Raw genomic sequence first — 20116 nt, 5'->3', positions numbered from 1 at the left:
GCCATCATCCAAAAGTCTACAAACAATAAGTGCTGGAGAGGGTGTGGAGAAAAAGGAACCCTAGTACACTGTTGGTGGGACTGTAAATTGGTGCAACCACTGTGGAAAGCAGTATGGAGATGCCTCAGAAAACTAAACATAGAACTACCATTTGATCCAGGGATCCCATTCCTGGGCATCTATCCAGAGAAAACCATGACTCGCAAAGACACATGTACTCTGATGTTCATTGCAGCACTATTTTCAATAGCCAAGACATGGAAACAACCTAAATGTCCATCGACAGAGGAGTGGATCCAGAAGACGTGGTACATATACACAATGGAATATTACTGAACCATTAAAAGGAAAGAAATACTGGCATTTTTAGCAACAGGGATGGACCTAGAAACTATCATGCTAAGTGAAGTCAGTCAGACAATGACACACCAACATCAAATGCTTTCACTGACATGTGGAATCTGAAAAAAGGACAGACTGAACTTCTTTGCAGAACAGATACTGACTCACAGACTTTGAAAAACTTATGGTCTCCGGAGGAGACAGTTCGGGGGTGGGGGGATGCGCTGGGGTTGTGGGATGCAAATCCTATAAAATTAGATTGTGATGATCATTGTACAACTATAAATATAATAAATTCATTGAGTAATAAAATTTTTTAAATTTAAGATAAATAAGTTTATCACTTTGATTATTTAAAATTCTTAGTAACATTAGAAATCCAAATTGAACTTTCTTAACTTTGTAGAGGTTATACCAAAACTCTAGAGTAAGCATATACTTAATGGAACAAAGGTACATACATTCTTCTTAAGATAAGGAACAAAAGCAGCATGCCACTATTGTTTGACATGGTTTGAGAGGTTATGGTTAATTCTAAAAGGAAAGAAAAAGAAATAAGAAATATAAGGATAAAATGGGAAGAAATAAAAATATTATTTGCAGATGATATGATCATCAATCTAGAAAATACAAGTGTATCAACAAACAGTGAGTGTTTTAGAACTAAAAGAGGAATTGTATCTAAAATGAACTAAAAGATGAATTTTAAAAAATTGTAACACAAAAGTATTTCCTGCTGTGTTGTGGCTTACAGGTTTAAGAACCCAATTAGCATGAGAACAGGGATAGGGGAGTGTGCTAAGGATCTGGCATTGTTGTGACCTGTGGTGTAGGCTGGCAGCTGCACTTCCAATTTGACCCCTTGCTGGGGAAATTTTGAACTTTTGAAACTGTGTTTGTTTCACAGTTAACCAATACAGAATCATCAATAAAAATCAGTAGTATTTTTCACACCAGCAATAGTCAACTAGAAAATATAATAAAAAATAAAATACCACTGAGCAAAGCAACAAAACTCTAAAATATCTAGCATTTCGTTTAACAAGGATACACAAAAACACTGTGAGAAAATCTTAAAAGTGATAACTTAATATTATAAAGATATCATTAATAGCCAAGAGAATCTACAAATTTAATGCAGTTCCAATGTATATTCCAGTTGGATTTTTGGAGAGGAACTTGTTAAACTTATTCCAAGTTTATATGTACATTTAAAAGCCCAAAACTTCTAAATCAGCCTAAAATCAGAAGAATAAATATGAGCGCTTACCAGATAGTAAGATGTACTACAAAGGTATATATCACAATAAAAATAAAAATATATAAAATCAGTGGAATGGAATAGGAAACTCAGAGCCAGGAACCTAACATACAATAAAGGTAATACCACAAATCATTAAGAAATGGTATATTACTGAGTATTCTATTCTAATCTATTCTTTTTTTGCTTTTTAGGGCAGCACCCATAGCATATGGAAGTTCCCAGGCTAGGGGTCAAATTGAAGCTGTACTTGCTGGCCTACACCACAGCCATAGCAATGTGGGATACCAGCCGCATGTGCGACCTACACCACAGCTCGCGGCATGCTCGATCCCCAACCCACTGAGCAAGGCCAGGAATTGAACCTCCATCCTCATGGATACTAGTCAGATTCGTTTTTCCTCTGTGCACAATGGGAACTCCACTCAATTCCTTATTTTAAAATATAGCTAACTATGTGGAGAAAAATCAAAGTGGATTCCTACGTAACACCCTAATCAAGGATAGATTCCAAATGGATTACAGACCTATACAGGAAAGACAAAATATAAAGTTAATAGAAGAAAACACAAGAAAATATCTTTGAGATCTAACAAAACAAATGACAGTTTTTATTACCTTAAGATTAATTATTTTTTCAACAGAGGACAACATGGATAAAGTTGATAAATTAAAAAAAGACACAAGTACACATATGTTCATTGCAGCACTATCCACAATAGCCAAGACATGGAAACAATCTAAATGTCCATCGACAGATGAATGGATTAAGGCGATGTGATATATGTACACAATGGAATACTACTCAACCATAAAAAAGAATAAAATAATGCCATTTGCAGCAACATGGGTGGACCTAGAGACTCTCATACTAAGTGAAGTAAGTCAGAGAAAGACAAATACCATATGATATCATATCTGGAATCTAATATATGGCACAAATGAACCTTTCTACAGAAAAGAAACTCATGGACTTGGAGAGCAGACTTGTGGTTGCCAAGGGGGAGGGGGAGGGAATGGGATGGACTATGAAATCTGGGGTTAATAGATGCAAACCATTGCCTTTGGAATGGATAAGCAATGAGATCTTGCGGTAAAGCACTGGGAACTACATCTGGTCACTTATGAAGGAGCATGATGGAGGATAATGTGAGAAAAAGAACATATATATGTGTGTGTGACTGGGTCACTTTTCTGTACAGTAGAAAATTGACAGAACATTATAAACCAGTTATAATGGAAAAAATTGTTAAAAAAATAAAAAAACAAATAAATAAAATAAAAATAAAAATATGAGGAGTTCCCATCGTGGCTCATCAGAAACTGTTTAATCTGACTAGCATCCATGAGGATGCAGGTTGGATCCTTGGCCTCGCTCAGTGGGTTAAGGATCCAGCATTACCATGAGCTGTGGTGTAGGTTGTAGATGCAGCTCGGATTCTGTGTTGCCATGGCTGTGATGTAGGCCAGCAACTACAGCTCTGATTCAACTCCTAGCCTGAGATTTGACCTCCATATGCCACAGGTGCAGCCCTAAAAAGATAAAAAGAAAATATAAGAAAATATTTTTTTTAAATACGATATTTTCAGCTTTTTTTTTTTTTTTTTTTTTTTTTTTTTGTCTTTTTGCCATTTCTAGGGCCGCTCCCGCAGCATATGGAGGTTCCCAGGCTAGGGGTCGAATCGGAGCTGTAGCCGCCAGCCTAAACCACAGCCACAGCAACGCAGGATCTGAGTCACGTCTGTGACCTACACCACAGCTCACAGCAACGCCAGGTCCTTAACCCACTGAGCAAGGCCGGGGATCGAACCCAAAACCTCATGGTTCCTGGTCGGATTTGTTAACCACTGAGGCAGACGGGAACTCCTATTTTCAGTTTCTTAAGCTAAGTGATAATATATAGGATATATGATAACTCCTGTAAATCAGTAAGGTAAAGGAGAAGTTCCTGTTGTGGCTCAGTGAGTTAAGAACCTGACATAGCGTCAGTGAGGATAGAGGTTTGATCCCTGACCTCCCTTGCTCAGTGGGTTAAGGATCTGGAATTGCTGCAAGCTGTGACTTAGGTGGCAAATACTGTCGGATCTGGAGTTGCTGTGGCTGTGCCGTAGGCCAGCAGCTGCAACTCTGACTGGACCCCTAGCCCAGGAACTTCCATATGCCATAGGTGTGGCCATAAATGGAAAATTTTAAAAACCCAACAAGACAAAGGAAATCAGTTCAATAGCCAAAATGAACAAAGAATAATTATGAACAAGGAACTTATAAAAGAGAAAACTGAAAAGGCTAAGATGCATGGAAGAGATTTTCAACTCACTGGAAATCAGAGAAATGAAAAACAAAACAACAGACTCTTATTCTACTCTTGTAGATTGGTAACAAATTGAAAGCTGAATATGCAAGATGTTTTAGGACTATGCATTCCTACTGCCATTTTAGAGAGCAATCTGGAATTACTTAGTCAAGTAAAGTATACATATACCGAGAATCCAGAAATTCTCAGAGAATAATAAAAACACTGGGAGAAAATAGTTCCTAGATATGTAATATATAAAAAATATTTATACTAATATTAATTTATATTAACAAATTATATTAATACTATAGAAACATATTTACCCAACAAAGGACTAATATAGAGAATATATAAAAATCGGAGTTCCCATCAGTAGTAGCTCAGTGGTTAACGAATCTGACTAGGAACCATGAGGTTGCAGGTTCAATCCCTGGCCTTGCTCAGTGGGTTAAGGATCCGGCGATGCCATGAGCTGTGGTGTAGGTTACAGACACGGCTCAGAGGCCGTGTTGCTGTGGCTGTGGCATAAGCCAGCAGCTACAGCTCCGATTTGACCCCTAACCTGGGGACCTCCATATGCCGCAGGTGCAGCCCAAGAAATGGCAAAAAGACAAAAAAAAAAAAAAAAAATATATATATATATATATAAACCTTTATAAATGAATAACAAAAACATAAAAAAGCAAAGGACTCAAATGACATTTCACAAAGAAATATATACAAATGGCAAATAAGCAATGAAAATGTTCTTAACCTCTTTAGTCATGAGGGAAATGCAAATTAAAACCACAATTAGTTACCATTTCATATCCACTAGAATGGCTAAAATTCCAATGACAGTAGAAAATATCGACAAGGACATGAGTATTGAAATGCTGTATATTGCTGGTAGAATTATAAAATGATACAAATATTCTGGAAAATTATTGTCAGTTTCCTATAGAGTTAAACATACTATCCTATGACTCAATGATTTCACTCCTAGATAGTCACTCAAAAGAACTGAAACATACATCCACAAAAAGATTAGTACAAGAATGTCTACAGCAATGTTTTCATAATAGGCAACAAACTGGAAACAATACAAATGTCTGTCACCAGAAAAGCAGACACTACTCAGAAGGTAGAATGCTACTTAGCAATATAGGAAAATGAACTACTGAAACCAAGTTCCCTTAATATCAAGTTCCCCTGTCAAGTTTATGATTAACCTCTCTATCCAAAATGTATTTTCTTTCTTATCCCACCCTATTCTCCTTAGGCTTTAGGAGTATCAGAGAAAAGGGAGAACTGAAGCAAAAGGACCCTGGAGTTCTCCTGTGGCACAGGGGGTTAAGTAGCCAACAATGTCATTGAAGCAGCTTGTGTCACTACTGTGGCACAGGTTCAATCCCTGGCCTGGGAACTTCCCTATGCCACGGACGTGGCTGAAAAAAGAAAGAAAGAAACTAAGGAATCCTGCAGGTCCCTCCTAGGTACAAAAGCCCCTCTGAGTCCATCGTTTCTTGTTCTCAGAAAAAGGCTTTGGTCTTATAGACCCTCCCTGAGTTTCAAAGAGCAGACTCAAGCAGTTACCAATTAGGGAAGTGAGGAAATACAGGAACAAAGAAAAACCAGTCAAGAAACAATAGTTTAGCAATAAAACAGAGTCCGAGTTCTTCCTCAAGGGATATACCTAACAGTCTGAGGCATATCTTTGAGTTTTATCTAGAAAGTACAACCCCTGCCCAGGTGGAGGATGGGGACTACACACTGACCGCAAGCAAACAGACCAAAGACCAACTGGAGCCAGGAGGTTGATAATCAAAGTTCTTGAAGTACCATGCTGTTACCTTACACCAGTCAAAAGAAAGTCATGCACCCTGCAGCCCTCACCCCAGATGTTGCCTTTAAAAACCCTTCTCTGAAACTTATCAGGAAGTTTGGGTCTTTTGAGCACAAGCTGACCATTCTCCTTCTTGGCGCCTGGGAATAAATATTGTAATTTTTCTTCACCACAACCCAGAATCAGCAGATGGGCCTTCCTACAAGGCAGGCAAGTGGACCCAAGTCCAGTTTGCCAACACTACTGATACACACAGCAACTGAATGAATTTCAAAAACGGTTGAGCAAAAGAAGCCAGCTACACTGAAATGACACTGAATGATTCCATGTATGTGATATTTAAACACAGGCAAGACAATCAAGGGGTGATAGAAATCATAACACTCAATGTGTAAAACTGTATCCTGTAACTTACAAAGTCCATAAAGTAGAAACAAAATGATACACCAAGAACACCAAGCATGCCCTAAGCTGTGGATGCCACTTGGATTCCATGTTGCTGTGGTTGTGGCACAGGCCTAAACTGCAGCTCTGATTCCACCCCTAGCCTAGGAAGGAACTTCCATGTGCTGCAGGTGTGGCCATCAAAAAAAAAAAAAAAAAAAAGCACCAAGCATGTTTTGCAGAACACCAGGAAAATTACAGATACAGAAACAACCTGCTGACAGCACCCTAAGCATTACAAAGGTACTTTAAGGGACTAGAATGACTCATAGTGAACTTGAGACCTTACAGACCAAAAATTTCCCGCATCTTACATATGAAACCCTGCCCCCAAATTTGCACCCACGACCCATGAAGAGCACTCATGCCTGCCTTGCACAGAGGACCCTTGAAACTTGAAAACTTACACTTTCTTTCCACCAAGCATTCCCAAGCCCCCACCCCATCTTGCTCCAAGATATTTATATTTATCAACAGCCAATCAGTGGGGTAGACAGAACTGAGCACTGCCTCATGTCTCCTTGCTTGGCTGCCTGGTAATAAAGACTTTTCTCTCGGAGTTCCCGTCGTGGCACAGTGGTTAATGAATCCAACTAGGAACCATGAGGTTGCGGGTTCGATCCCTGCCCTTGCTCAGTGGTTTAACAATCCGGCGTTGCCCCGAGCTGTGGTGTAGGTTGCAGACGCGGCTCCAATCCGCGTTGCTGTGGCTCTGGCGTAGGCCGGTGGCTACAGCTCCGATTAGACCCCTAGCCTGGGAACCTCCATATGCCGCGGGAGTGGCCCAAGAAATAGCAAAAAGGCAAAACAAACAAACAAACAAAAACAAAACAAAACAAACAAATGAAAGATAAAAAAAAAAAAGACTTTTCTCTCTGCAAAAAAATACTACCTCAACATTTGATCTTTCCAAAGTGAGGCAGGCAACCAGACCATTTGCTTGGTTATACATGGGGGTTGAGAGTTGACTTGCTGCGTGGATAAAGGAACTTTCTGGGGTGGTGGAAACGTTCTTTATTTTGACTGGGATGGCAATTATACAGTGCATGCATTTGTCAAAACACTTAAGATCTGTACATATTTTATTTTTGCTTAAAAAAAAATGACCTCCATAAATACATTGGAATGCTATCACCAAGAGAAGAAAAGAGATACAGGTGAGCAAAAGCTGTGAAAGTTGGCTTTGGGGGAAAAAGATGCAATAACGAAAGGAATGAAAGTAGATACAAAAAACACAACTCTCATTGATTAAAGCAATGTTCCTTGAGATTAACTAAAATTAAACTTTTCTATTTCATTTAGATCCAGAAAATATTTTCTGAATCCTATAGGATGAATCTTGACCACAATTAATTTTTTTGAAACAAACAAGTCTTCAGTACTTTTTCTTTTTTAGTGTGTATAACTCAGCATTTTCTTAAATATCCAGAACCAAAAACGAATCCTAAAAATTCCTTTATGTTACCCTGGTTGTTATTTATGAGGAATTAACATGATACATTTAAATAAATTTTGAATTAAAATTCACCCAGCACCCTTGTTACAACCTCCTACACATATCCTGATATAGCTGCAACATTGCCTTGGGAAAGCTACAATATCCTGGTCATTTCATTTTAAGATCATCCTTCATTCAGGTAATTGCAAGAAAAATTCAGCATGAGGAAAAGGACTGTAATTAGGCTGTGAATTCCAGGGTCTCTTTTTTTTTTATTTATTTTTAAAAATTTTATTATTATTTTTTATTTTTTCTGCTGTACAGCTTGGGGACCAAGTTATACTTACATGTATACATTTTTTTCCTCCCTTTGTTCTATTGTGATATAAGTATCTAGACATAGTTCTCAATGCTACACAGCAGGATCTCATTGCTTATCCACTCCAAATGCAATAGTTTGCATCTATTAACCCCAGAGTCCCAGTCCATCCCACTCCCTTCCCCTCTCCCTTGACAACCATAGGTCTGTTCTCCAAGTCCAAGGGTCTCTTTTCTGTGGAAATGTTCATTTGTGCTGTATATTAGATTCCAGGTATAAGTGATACTGTATGGTATTTGTCTTTTTCTTCCTGACTTGGTATGAGAGTCTCTAGTTCCATCCATGTTGCTGCAAATGGCATTATTTTGTTCTTTTGTATGGTTGAGTAGTATCCCATTGTGTATATATACCACATCTTAATCCATTCATCTGTTGATGAACATTTAGGTTGTTTCCTTGTCTTGGCTATTGTGAATAGTGCTGCAATGAAACATATGGGTGCATGTATCTTTTTTAAGGAAACTTTTGTTCAGATATATACCCAAGAGTGGGATTGCAGGGTCATATGGTAGATCAATGTATAGATTTCTAAGATATCTCCAAACTATTCTCCATAGCAGCTGTGCCAGCTTACATTCTGACCAACAGTGGAGGAGGGTTCCCCTTTCTCCACAACCCCTCCAGCACTTGTTATTTGTGGACTTACTGATGATGGCCATCCTGACTGGTGTGAGGTGGTACCTCATGGTAGTTTTGATTTGCATTTCTCTTATAATCAGGGATGTTGAGCATTTTTTCATGTGCCTGTTGGCCATCTGTATATCTTCTTTGGAGAACAGTCTATTCAGGTCTTTTGCCCATTTTTCCATTGGGTTGTTGGCTTTTCTGCCGTTGAGTTGTATAAGTTGCTTGTATATTCTAGAGATTAGGTCCTATCAGTTGCATCATTTGAAAGTATTTTCTCCCTTTCTGTAGGTTTTTTGTTTCGTTTTGTTTTGTTTTTATGGTTTCCTTTGCTGTGCAAAAGCTTGTCAGTTTGATTAGGTCCCATTCGTTTATTTTTGCTTTTATTTCTGTTGCCTTGGGAGTCTGACCTAAGAAAACATTTGTATGGTTGATGTCAGAGAATGTTTTACCTATGTTCTTTTCTAGGGGTTTGATGGTATCTTGTCTTAGGTTTAAGCCTTTCAGCCATTTTGAGTTTATTTTTGTGCTTGGTGTGAGGGTGTGTTCTAATTTCATTGCTTTGCATGCAGCTGTCCAGGTTTCCCAGCAATGCTTGCTGAATAGACCTTCTTTTTCCCATTTTATGTTCTTGCCTCCTTTGTCAAAGATTAATTGACCATAGATGTCAGGGTTTATTTCTGGGTTCTCTGTTCTGTTCTATTGGTCTGTCTGTCTGTTTTGATAACAGTACCACACACTGTTTTGATGACTGTGGCTTTGTAATATTGCTTGAAGTCTGGGAGAGTTATGCCCCCTGCTTGGGTTTTGTTTCTCAGGATTGCTCTGGCAATTCTGGGTCTTTTGTGGTTCCATATAAATTTTTGGATTGTTCCTTCTAGTTCTGTAAAAAATGTCATGAGTAATTTGATAGGGATTGCATTGAATCTGTAGACTGCTTTGGGTAGTATGGCCATTTTTTATGATATTAATTCTTTCAACCCAGGAGCATGGAATATCTTTCCATTTCTTTGAATCCTCTTTAATTTCTTTGATTAATGTTTTATAGTTCTCAACATATAAGTCCTTTACCTCCCTGGTCAGGAGTATTCTGAGGTATTTGATTTTTTGAGGTGCAATTTAAAAAGGTATTGTATTTTTGTATTCCTTTTCTAATATTTCATTGTTGGTATACAGAAATGTGACTGATTTCTGAATGTTAAATCTTATATCCTGCTATTTTGCTGATGCTGATTTATTAATCAGTTCAAGTAGTTTTTGGGTTGAGTCCTTAGGGTTTTCTTTTTTTTTTTTTTTTGTCTTTTTTGCTTTTTCTAGGGCCACTCCCACAGCATATGGAGGTTCCAAGGCTAGGGATCTAATTGGAGCTGTAGCCACCAGCCTATGCCAGAGCCACAGCAACACAGGATCAGAGCTGCGTCTGCAACCTACACACAGCTCACGGCAACGCCAGATCCCTAACCCACTGAACAAGGCCACGGATCGAACCTGCAAACTCATGGTTCCTAGTCAGATTCGTTAACCACTGAGCCACGACAGGAACTCCACCTTAGGGTTTTCTATATATAGTATCATGTCATCTGCATACAGTGACAGTTTTATCTCTTTTCTTCCTATTTGGATGCCTTTTGTTTCTTTTGTTTGTCTAATTGCTGTGGCTAGGACTTCCAAAACTATGTTGAATAGCAGTTGTGAGAGTGTGCATCCCTGTCTTGTTCCAGATTTGAGTGAGAAGGCTTTCAATTTTTCTCCATTGAGTATTATATTTGCCGTGGGTTTATCATAAATGGCTTTGATTATGTTCGGGAATGTTCCTTCTATCAGGGTCTCTTTTAAATTGACCTGCTTTGTCTTTATTTTACATTCTGATATTTTGTCTTTTTCTATTCCCTCTTTATAAAATTCTGCATTCACCTTTTAAAAACTCATCCTCACATACATTACATTCAGATTTCCCAATGCACTAAGACAAATCCTATAAGGATTTTCATTCCAGTGTCTCCCAACCCTGTCTTCAGTCACCCAAATCTAATGAATACCTTAGCTGAAATGATTCACGTTCAGTCTTAGACAAAGGAATAAAACATTATGTTCCAACACAAAGGAAATCCTAACTCCCTTTTTTTTCAAATTTTACTTGCTCGTATTAAGAATGAATAGCATAGATTCCCCAGATTTTATAAAATTAGTGGCAAGGTTTTTTTTTTAATTCCGCATAGAGAATGTAATTCATTTCAAAACTCTCAAAAGTTGAAGATTTTCCAAATAGAACAAAACAGAAAAGACTTAGAGACATGAAGAACAAATTAGTTGTTACCAGTGGGAGAGAGAAGGGGAAGGAAAGGAATATGGGATTAAGAGGTACAAACTACTATGTAAAATAAATAAACTGCAAGGAAATATTGTATAGCACAGGGAATACAGCCATTATTTTATAATAACTTTAAATGGAGTACAATCTATGAAAATATTGAACTACTATGTTGTGCACTTGAAACTAATATAATATTGATAATCAAGTATAATTCAATTAAAAATAACTTAATTCTTTTTAAAAGCTGAAGATTCTCTGCAAATCACTATTGTGTTGGGTAGGAAAAAATCTTTGCTTTCCAGTTTGGGTCAATGGAATGTGAGTTTCAAGAGGACAGGGGCAGTATCTTTTTAGTTCAGCATTGGTGCTTCCTCCTGGCATCATGCCTCGCACACAGTAGGTGCCAATTAATATGTGTCCAATGAACAAGAGAAACAGTTGTTCTTAATCAAATGAGGTTTCATGAGACATTGGAGTGCCATCATCCATTACAAAATATGTTGAAAGGAATTACTCCTGATAATAGAGGAACCCTTCTTAACAATAACCAAATTGTTTCAACTTTTTATCTTGACATATTTTTAGATTTACACAAGAATTATAAAGGTAGTACAAGGAGGTCATGAATGCCCTCACTCGGCTTCCCCAAATATCCCGCATAACAAAGTTACATTTATAAAACTAAGAAATTAACATTGGTACAACTCTATTAACAATAGACTTGATTTGTATTTCACTGTTTTCTACTAATGCCCTTTTTAAAATTTATTTTATTCATTTATCTATTTTTACAATCAAATTCAGGACACCATCTTGCATTTAGTCCACATGTCCTCCAATCCATGACAGTTTCTCAGTCTTTGCTCATTTTCCTTTCATGATCTTGGCACTTTTAAACAATGCAGGTCAGGTATTTTGTAGACTATCCTTCAATTTGGGTTTGTCTGATGTCCTCCCATGATTTGGCTGAGGTTATAGATTTGGGGGAAGAGTACTACAGAAAGTGACATGCCCTTCTTATCACATCATATCAGGAATACATGATTTCAATTTGACTTACTGCTGGCAATGCTAACCTTGATTGTTTTGGAAAGATGGTATCTGACAGGTTTCTTCACTGCAACGTTACTATTTTTCCCTTCCCATACCCTATTCTTAAAAGCAAGCTCCTAAGTCAAACTCACAATCAAAAGGAGGAGAATTAAACTCTACCTCATGGCAAAAATTTGTGGATATATTTCAAAAGCACCATAGTAACTAAAGCGTGTAGCTAAATATCTTTGGGAAAATACTTTCTCAAGCTATGCAAATATCCTATTTTTCCTTAAAATTTCACCAATATTAGCATTCATCATTGGATCTTACCTGTATCAACTATTATTGTGATGCAAAGAACACTTTTTTCATGTGTTATATAAATGTTAGAGCCAACTGAAAATTACTCTTATAATGTCACTTTCACTCTAACAGACATTGTTGGTTGTCTGTACCTTCCTGTCTGCTAACAGAACTCTAGCTCCAAAGAAGGTGAGCCCCTCTGCCCTTTCTTCTGCAACAAATGTTTGGCCTAAAAAATGGACCCATGAGAGAATTTAGGCCAAGGATACATGAGAATAGGTCTTTTCAGAGAGGTTCCAGTAGATTATTTTTCACTGTCAAAAAGAGACACACTATACTTTAAAGATAGCTTTGTGAAAAGATAAATCTTGGAGCTGCTATAGCCATCTTGTGGCCATAAGAGGATAAACCTGAAGACAAAAGCAAATAATCAAAGATGGCAGAGTAAAAAGATGGAAAAAGCCTGGTCTTGATATTGTTGTCTTGCTGAACTAACAAATTTTGGACCCACTCTAACTCTGAACTTAGTTCTGTGAAACAATATATCCCTTTATTATACTAGTGAAGTTGAGCATTATTTGCAGCTGAAAGCACCTCTAATTGATGAACTCACTTCATTTTTGAGAGGCTTTCTTAAGAAGTAGAGAAAGGTACCAGTTAGAAGTTGTAATATGAACATGGGTGTATGCCTTGCATATGAACTTCACTGGGGCATGTGTCACAACAGAATGGGGAAAAGGGATTGAGAAACCTGGCTGTGTGAAAAATACCTGGTTACAGGTTAACTTCTGAAAGTCAGGCTCTGCAATAAAGATAGGTCCAAAATCATTCTACAAAATTTTACCAAGTAGAAACTTTTATTATCCTCTGTTTCTCTCTCTCTCTCTCTTTTTTTTTTTTTTTTTTGGTTCTCATATTTTCTTTCAAAATATTCAAAATTCAACTCTAAAATATTAATCAAGGAAATTAAAGAGGATTCAAAGAAATGGAAAGATATTCCATGCTCCTGGGTTGAAAGAATTAATATCATAAAAAATGGCCATACTACCCAAAGCAGTCTACAGATTCAATGCAATCCCTATCAAATTACTCATGACATTTTTTACAGAACTAGAAGAAACAATCCAAAAATTTTTTTTTAATTTTATTTTCCCACTGTACAGCAAGGGGGTCAGGTTATCCTTACATGTATACATTGCAATTACACTTTTTCCCCCACCCTTTCTTCTGTTGCAGCATGAGTATCTAGACATAGTTCTCAATGCTATTCAGCAGGATCTCCTTGTAAATCTATTCTAGGTTGTGTCTGATAAGCCCAAGCTCCCGATCCCTCCCTCTCCCTCCCCCTCCCATCAGGCAACCACAAGTCTCTTCTCCAAGTCCATGATTTTCTTTTCTGAGGAGATGTTCATTTGTGCTGGATATTAGATTCCAGTTATAAGTGATATCATATGGTATTTGTCTTTGTCTTTCTGGCTCATTTCACTCAGTATGAGATTCTCTAGTTCCATCCATGTTGCTGCAAATGGCGTTATGTCATCCTTTTTTATGGCTGAGTAGTATTCCATTGTGTATATATACCACCTCTTCCGAATCCAATCATCTGTCGATGGACATTTGGGTTGTTTCCATGTCCTGGCTATTGTGAACAGTGCTGCAATGAACATGTGGGTGCATGTGTCTCTTTTAAGTAGAGCTTTGTCCGGATAGATGCCCAAGAGTGGGATTGCAGGGTCATATGGAAGTTCTATGTATAGATTTCTAAGGTATCTCCAAACTGTTCTCCATAGTGGCTGTACCAGTTTACATTCCCACCAGCAGTGCAGGAGGGTTCCCTTTTCTCCACAGCCCCTCCAGCACTTGTTATTTGTGGACAATCCAAAAATTTATATGGAACCACAAAAGACCCAGAATTGCCAGAGCAATCCTGAGAAACAAAACCCAAGCAGGGGGCATAACTCTCCCAGACTTCAAGCAATATTACAAAGCCACAGTCATCAAAACAGTGTGTGGTACTGTTATCAAAACAGACAGACAGACCAATAGAACAGAACAGAGAACCCAGAAATAAACCCTGACATCTATGGTCAATTAATCTTTGACAAAGGAGGCAAGAACATAAAATGGGAAAAAGAAGGTCTATTCAGCAAGCATTGCTGGGAAACCTGGACAGCTGCATGCAAAGCAATGAAATTAGAACACACCCTCACACCAAGCACAAAAATAAACTCAAAATGGCTGAAAGGCTTAAACCTAAGACAAGATACCATCAAACCCCTAGAAAAGAACATAGGTAAAACATTCTCTGACATCAACCATACAAATGTTTTCTTAGGTCAGACTCCCAAGGCAACAGAAATAAAAGCAAAAATAAACGAATGGGACCTAATCAAACTGACAAGCTTTTGCACAGCAAAGGAAACCATAAAAACAAAACAAAACGAAACAAAAAACCTACAGAAAGGGAGAAAATACTTTCAAATGATGCAACTGATAGGACCTAATCTCTAGAATATACAAGCAACTTATACAACTCAACGGCAGAAAAGCCAACAACCCAATGGAAAAATGGGCAAAAGACCTGAATAGACTGTTCTCCAAAGAAGATATACAGATGGCCAACAGGCACATGAAAAAATGCTCAACATCCCTGATTATAAGAGAAATGCAAATCAAAACTACCATGAGGTACCACCTCACACCAGTCAGGATGGCCATCATCAGTAAGTCCACAAATAACAAGTGCTGGAGGGGTTGTGGAGAAAGGGGAACCCTCCTCCACTGTTGGTCAGAATGTAAGCTGGCACAGCTGCTATGGAGAATAGTTTGGAGATATCTTAGAAATCTATACATTGATCTACCATATGACCCTGCAATCCCACTCTTGGGTATATATCTGAACAAAAGTTTCCTTAAAAAAGATACATGCACCCATATGTTTCATTGCAGCACTATTCACAATAGCCAAGACAAGGAAACAACCTAAATGTTCATCAACAGATGAATGGATTAAGATGTGGTATATATACACAATGGGATACTACTCAACCATACAAAAGAACAAAATAATGCCATTTGCAGCAACATGGATGGAACTAGAGACTCTCATACCAAGTCAGGAAGAAAAAGACAAATACCATACAGTATCACTTATACCTGGAATCTAATATACAGCACAAATGAACATTTCCACAGAAAAGAGACCCTTGGACTTGGAGAACAGACCTATGGTTGTCAAGGGAGAGGGGAAGGGAGTGGGATGGACTGGGACTCTGGGGTTAATAGATGCAAACTATTGCATTTGGAGTGGATAAGCAATGAGATCCTGCTATATAGCACTGGGAACTATATCTATTCACTTATGATGTAACATGATGGAGGATAATGTGATAAAAGAATGTAAATCTATGTGTGACTGGGTCACTCTGCTGTAAGTAGAAATCGACAAAACTGTAAACCAGTTATAATGGAAAAAATAAAAATCATTTGAAAAATATATTTGAATTTCAAAAAATAGTATATAATAGAACTAGAATTATTTTAACAGGAGGTCAGTAATTTAAGACACAAGATGTAATATGTGACAATCATTTTTTTACCTGTTCATGTATTTAACAACTCTTATGAATCTGTTATCTATCGTATGTGTAAACTAAGTCACTCATGCTATCTTAACTCACTAAGTGATCCCATCTACCCCTTTATTAAATAATTATAAGCACTGCCTAATTCCCTTTTGACAGTCAAATTACAATTCTATCTTCATTTCACTTCAAAAGGACTATTTTTTAAAGCCTTAGTAGGTTATTTAAATATATTAAATGCTCACCACTAGTTAGCACGTACCATGACTTTCCTCTTCCTAACTCTTTATAATTAATTATACATAAAAGTGTGATGTATCAGTTGTCCATATATCATCATCAAATTTTTTTTGCCAAGCAGAGCTCATTCATACCCTGAGACTATGAATACTGGAAATGTCTTTCTGTTATACTTATTTGTAAAAATAACTTGGTTGGGTATAAAATTCTTACCTTTGAACTCTATAGAAATTACTGTACTTTTTTTCTGGCATTTATTATTACTATGGACAAATCTGAGGCTGGTCTCATATTTTCTCCCTGTAGGTGATTTTTTTTTTTTTTTTTTTTTTTTTTTTTGCTCGGCTGGCCATGGAGAGACTATTCTTGACCTTAAAATTTAATTTCACCAGGATATCCTGTCTTAATCATTACATGTTGACTTATCTCTGTAGATCAGAAATTATGTCTTAATTTCAGGACATTTTTCTGCTATTATCCATTTTATATTTTTTTAACCATTTGGTATATTTATTTATCCAATTAAGTACGTTATGCTCCTGTTGGATCACTTTTTCTATCTTCCATAGTTATTATCTTATCTCTAATCAGCGATATTTCTTTGGAATTTTTTTTCTTTCTGTTTTGTGAAATTTCCTCAAGACTATTCCACTATGTCCTTGACTTTTTTCCCCCAGCAGTATCCTATTACTTGTTGCTTTCTGAGGTGGTCTGAATTTTTGCAGTGGATTTATTTTTATTTTCAGTTTCTTTCCAGAGTTTTGCTTGCTCATCTGTTATGTCTCTGAATAATTATCTCTTCTATGACTTTCTTTTCACCTTCTTTATTTTCCTACTAATTTCTCTGAAAGCATAGATCAGGTATTTGCCTGAAATCTCTTTACTGGAATAATTTAAGTGTAATCTTGATCTTTTCTAGTTTTTATGACTTTCTTCTCTTTCTTGTGGTGTCTGTAAATTGGTCTCATGCTGAATCTTTTCGACTCATTACTCACTGAATAAGTATAGTTTTAACAGCAGTGATCTTTAGTAAAAATAGCAGGTCTAAAGTGTGTATTTCCTAAGTTTAATATAGATGAGGTGCTCTGTAAATATTCATTAAAGGAATGAATTACTGAAATACCAAATGATATTGTCTGAGGTGTTAAAGCCATCCTATTTATTAGGTATATCTTAGAAGAGCAAATGCAGCAGGTAGTGGGAAGTGAGAGGCTTATCAAGTATATCAGTTTGTTCAGGACTACAGTACAAGTGGTAAAACAAACAGAAGCCTGAGCTCTTTGTTCCTCTCTGTATAGTCAATCCTCATTATTAAGGGATTCTGTATTTGCAAATTGGTCTTCTCACTACAATTACTTGTAACCCAAAATGAACCCTCACAGCACTTTAACGGTCATTTATGGACATGTGCAGAACAGTGAAAGACTTAGGTCCCCTGATGCACACATTCCTAGCTGAGGTAGAACAAGGCAGTAGATCAAGGTAGATCTCCTTTTTGTTCCAGATCTCATACTGTACACAAATGTCCTTTTTACAGTCTACTTAACACTGCACTTTTTGCATTTTTATGTTTTGTTCATGATTTCGTTGTTTAAAATGACCCCCAAATTAGGTAGTGCTGCAGCATGTTCAAAAAAATACAGGATGCTCGGTTAAATTTGAATTTCAGATAAAAATGAATAGTTCCTTGGAGTTCCCGTCATGGCTCAGTGGTTAACAAATCCAACTAGGAACCATGAGGTTGCAGGTTCAATCCCTGGCCTCGCTCAGTGGGTTAAGGATCTGGTGTTGCTGTGAGCTATGGTATAGGTCACAGACGTGGCTCGAATCTGGCGTTGCTGTGGCTGTGGTGTAGGCTGGAGGCTACAGCTCCGATTCGACCCCTAGCCTGGGAACCTCCACATGCCGTGAATGCGGCCCTAGAAAAGACAGAAAGACAAAAACAAACAAACAAAACCAAAAATGAATAGTTTCTTGTATGAGATAAAAGTACACATGAAAGCTATGATGTGTCTTAGGGGGAAAGTGCGTTAGATAAGCTTTATTTAGGCATGAGTTCAGAAGCTCTTGACCAGGTATTCAGTGCAAATAAATCAACGATATATATTAAATAAAGTGTCTTTAAACAACAAAACAAGATTATATACTGATTGATTAATGAAAATGTTCTGACCAGAGGCTTAAAGGAACCTAACTCTATTTTTCCTAGGAGCAATGTTTCAATATTTGCTAATTCAGTTTCTCAAGTACCAAAAATAACCAGAACTGACCATTTGATCCAGTTCCATGGATTTAAATATATATATACATATATATGTGTGTATGTGTATGTATATATTTATATATATGCTGAAAAATCCCAAATTTATATCTTGACCCTAACAAATCCCCTGAGAACAGGTTCATTTATGCAACTGCCTTTTGATATTTTTAATAGGTATGTAATAAGTGTCTCAAATGTACCAGGTTTAAAACACAATATTGGTTTTTTCTTCCCACAAACCTGTTTTCTCCCAGTCTTCCCCAAATCTTTAAATGTCAACCTCTTCCACCTAGTGGTTCAAACCAAAACACTAACAATTATCCTCAAGACTTCTCTTTCCCTCACTTCTCATATCCATTCCCACAATTCCTGATACTTTATTTTTCTCCCAACCCCATGCCTCCCTCACCTCTGCCTCAATTGCTACCATGTCAGGTCAGGTCACCATCATCCCTCTGCCATATTTCTGTAATAATCACCTACCTGTTAGACTGTTTCCACTCTGGTTCCCCACAATTCATTCTTTACACAGGAGCAAAAGTGATGCATTAAAATGTAGATTAGACTGTTACTCCCCTGCTTAAAATTCTCTAGTGGCCCCTCATTCTATGTAGGATAAATCCAATCTCTTCATTTTAGCCTATAAGGCTCTAAACAATCCAGCCCCCACCAATGTCCCTGAATTTATCACCCATCACCCTCCCCTCACTCACTGTTTTCCAGCAAAATTGGCTTTCTTTCTATTACTTGAACACTTTAGGCTAAGGTTGTCAGATTTAGCAAATAAATATACAGGATGCTGGGAGTTCCAGGTGTGGCTCAGTAGTAACAAACCTGACTAGTACCCATGAGGTTGCAGATTCAATTCCTGACTCTGCTCAGTAGGTTAAGGATCCAGCATTGCCACAAGCTGCAGTATAGGTCACAGATGCAGCGTGGATCTGGCATTGCTGTGGCTGTGGTATAGGCCCGGCAGCTGCAGCTCTGATTCGACCTCTAGCCTAGAAGTTCCATGTGCCACAGGTACAGTCTTAAAAAGAAAAAAGAAAAAAAAAAAAATACAAGCAGCTCAGTTAAGTTTTAATTTCAGATAAAAATAAATAGTTTCTTGTATGAGGAGTTCCTATCATGGCTCAGCGACTAGCATCCATGAGGACACAGGTTCAATCCCTGGCCTAGCTGAGTGGGTTAAGGATCCGGCATTGGCATGAGCTGGGGTATAGGTTGCAGACAAGGCTCAGATCCCTAGTTGCTGTGGCTGTGGTGTAGGCCGGCAGCTGTAGCTCCAATTAGATCCCTAGCCTGGGAACCTCCATATGCCGCGAGTGTGGCCCTAAAAGACAAAAAGACAAAAAAAAAAGTTCCTGTATGAGATTCAGATTTAATGGGGCACTTTATTTCATCTGGCAAAGCTCATCCCTGTCCTAGTGCCTTAGCACTTGCTGTTGTTTCCTTTCCTGGAGCCCCCTACTCCCAGATCATTGGCATATGACTAACTTTTCTTTGTTATTCAAATCACAGAGTAAATGTCACCTCCTCAGAATATCATTCTCTGATCACTCAATCTATGTGGCTCCTAACACACTCATCTTTCCCTAACCCAGTCATCTCTATGTCATTATCTTATCTTTCTCCTTCTTGACAGGTAAACTCTACTGAGGCAGGCACCTTATCCATTCTGTTCACTCTCATACCCCAGTACCTACAGTGTCAGGTATAACAGATGTCCAATAAAATACTTGCTGAGTGATTGAATTAATGTCCTCC

The 20116-nt window shown here is 37.7% G+C and overlaps 1 long non-coding RNA gene across 1 annotated transcript in view; it reads right to left on the bottom strand.

The window, feature by feature from the left end:
• The window catches only part of LOC110260284, a 107308-nt gene that overhangs the window by 32741 nt on the left and 54451 nt on the right, over positions 1 to 20116 (bottom strand). The window lies entirely within an intron of this gene.

The sequence above is a fragment of the Sus scrofa genome, chromosome 4 (genome assembly GCF_000003025.6).
Source record: "Sus scrofa isolate TJ Tabasco breed Duroc chromosome 4, Sscrofa11.1, whole genome shotgun sequence".
Taxonomy (NCBI): domain Eukaryota; kingdom Metazoa; phylum Chordata; class Mammalia; order Artiodactyla; family Suidae; genus Sus; species Sus scrofa.
Note: the sequence above shows the minus strand (reverse complement) of the source record. Positions and strands in the feature narration are given on the sequence as shown.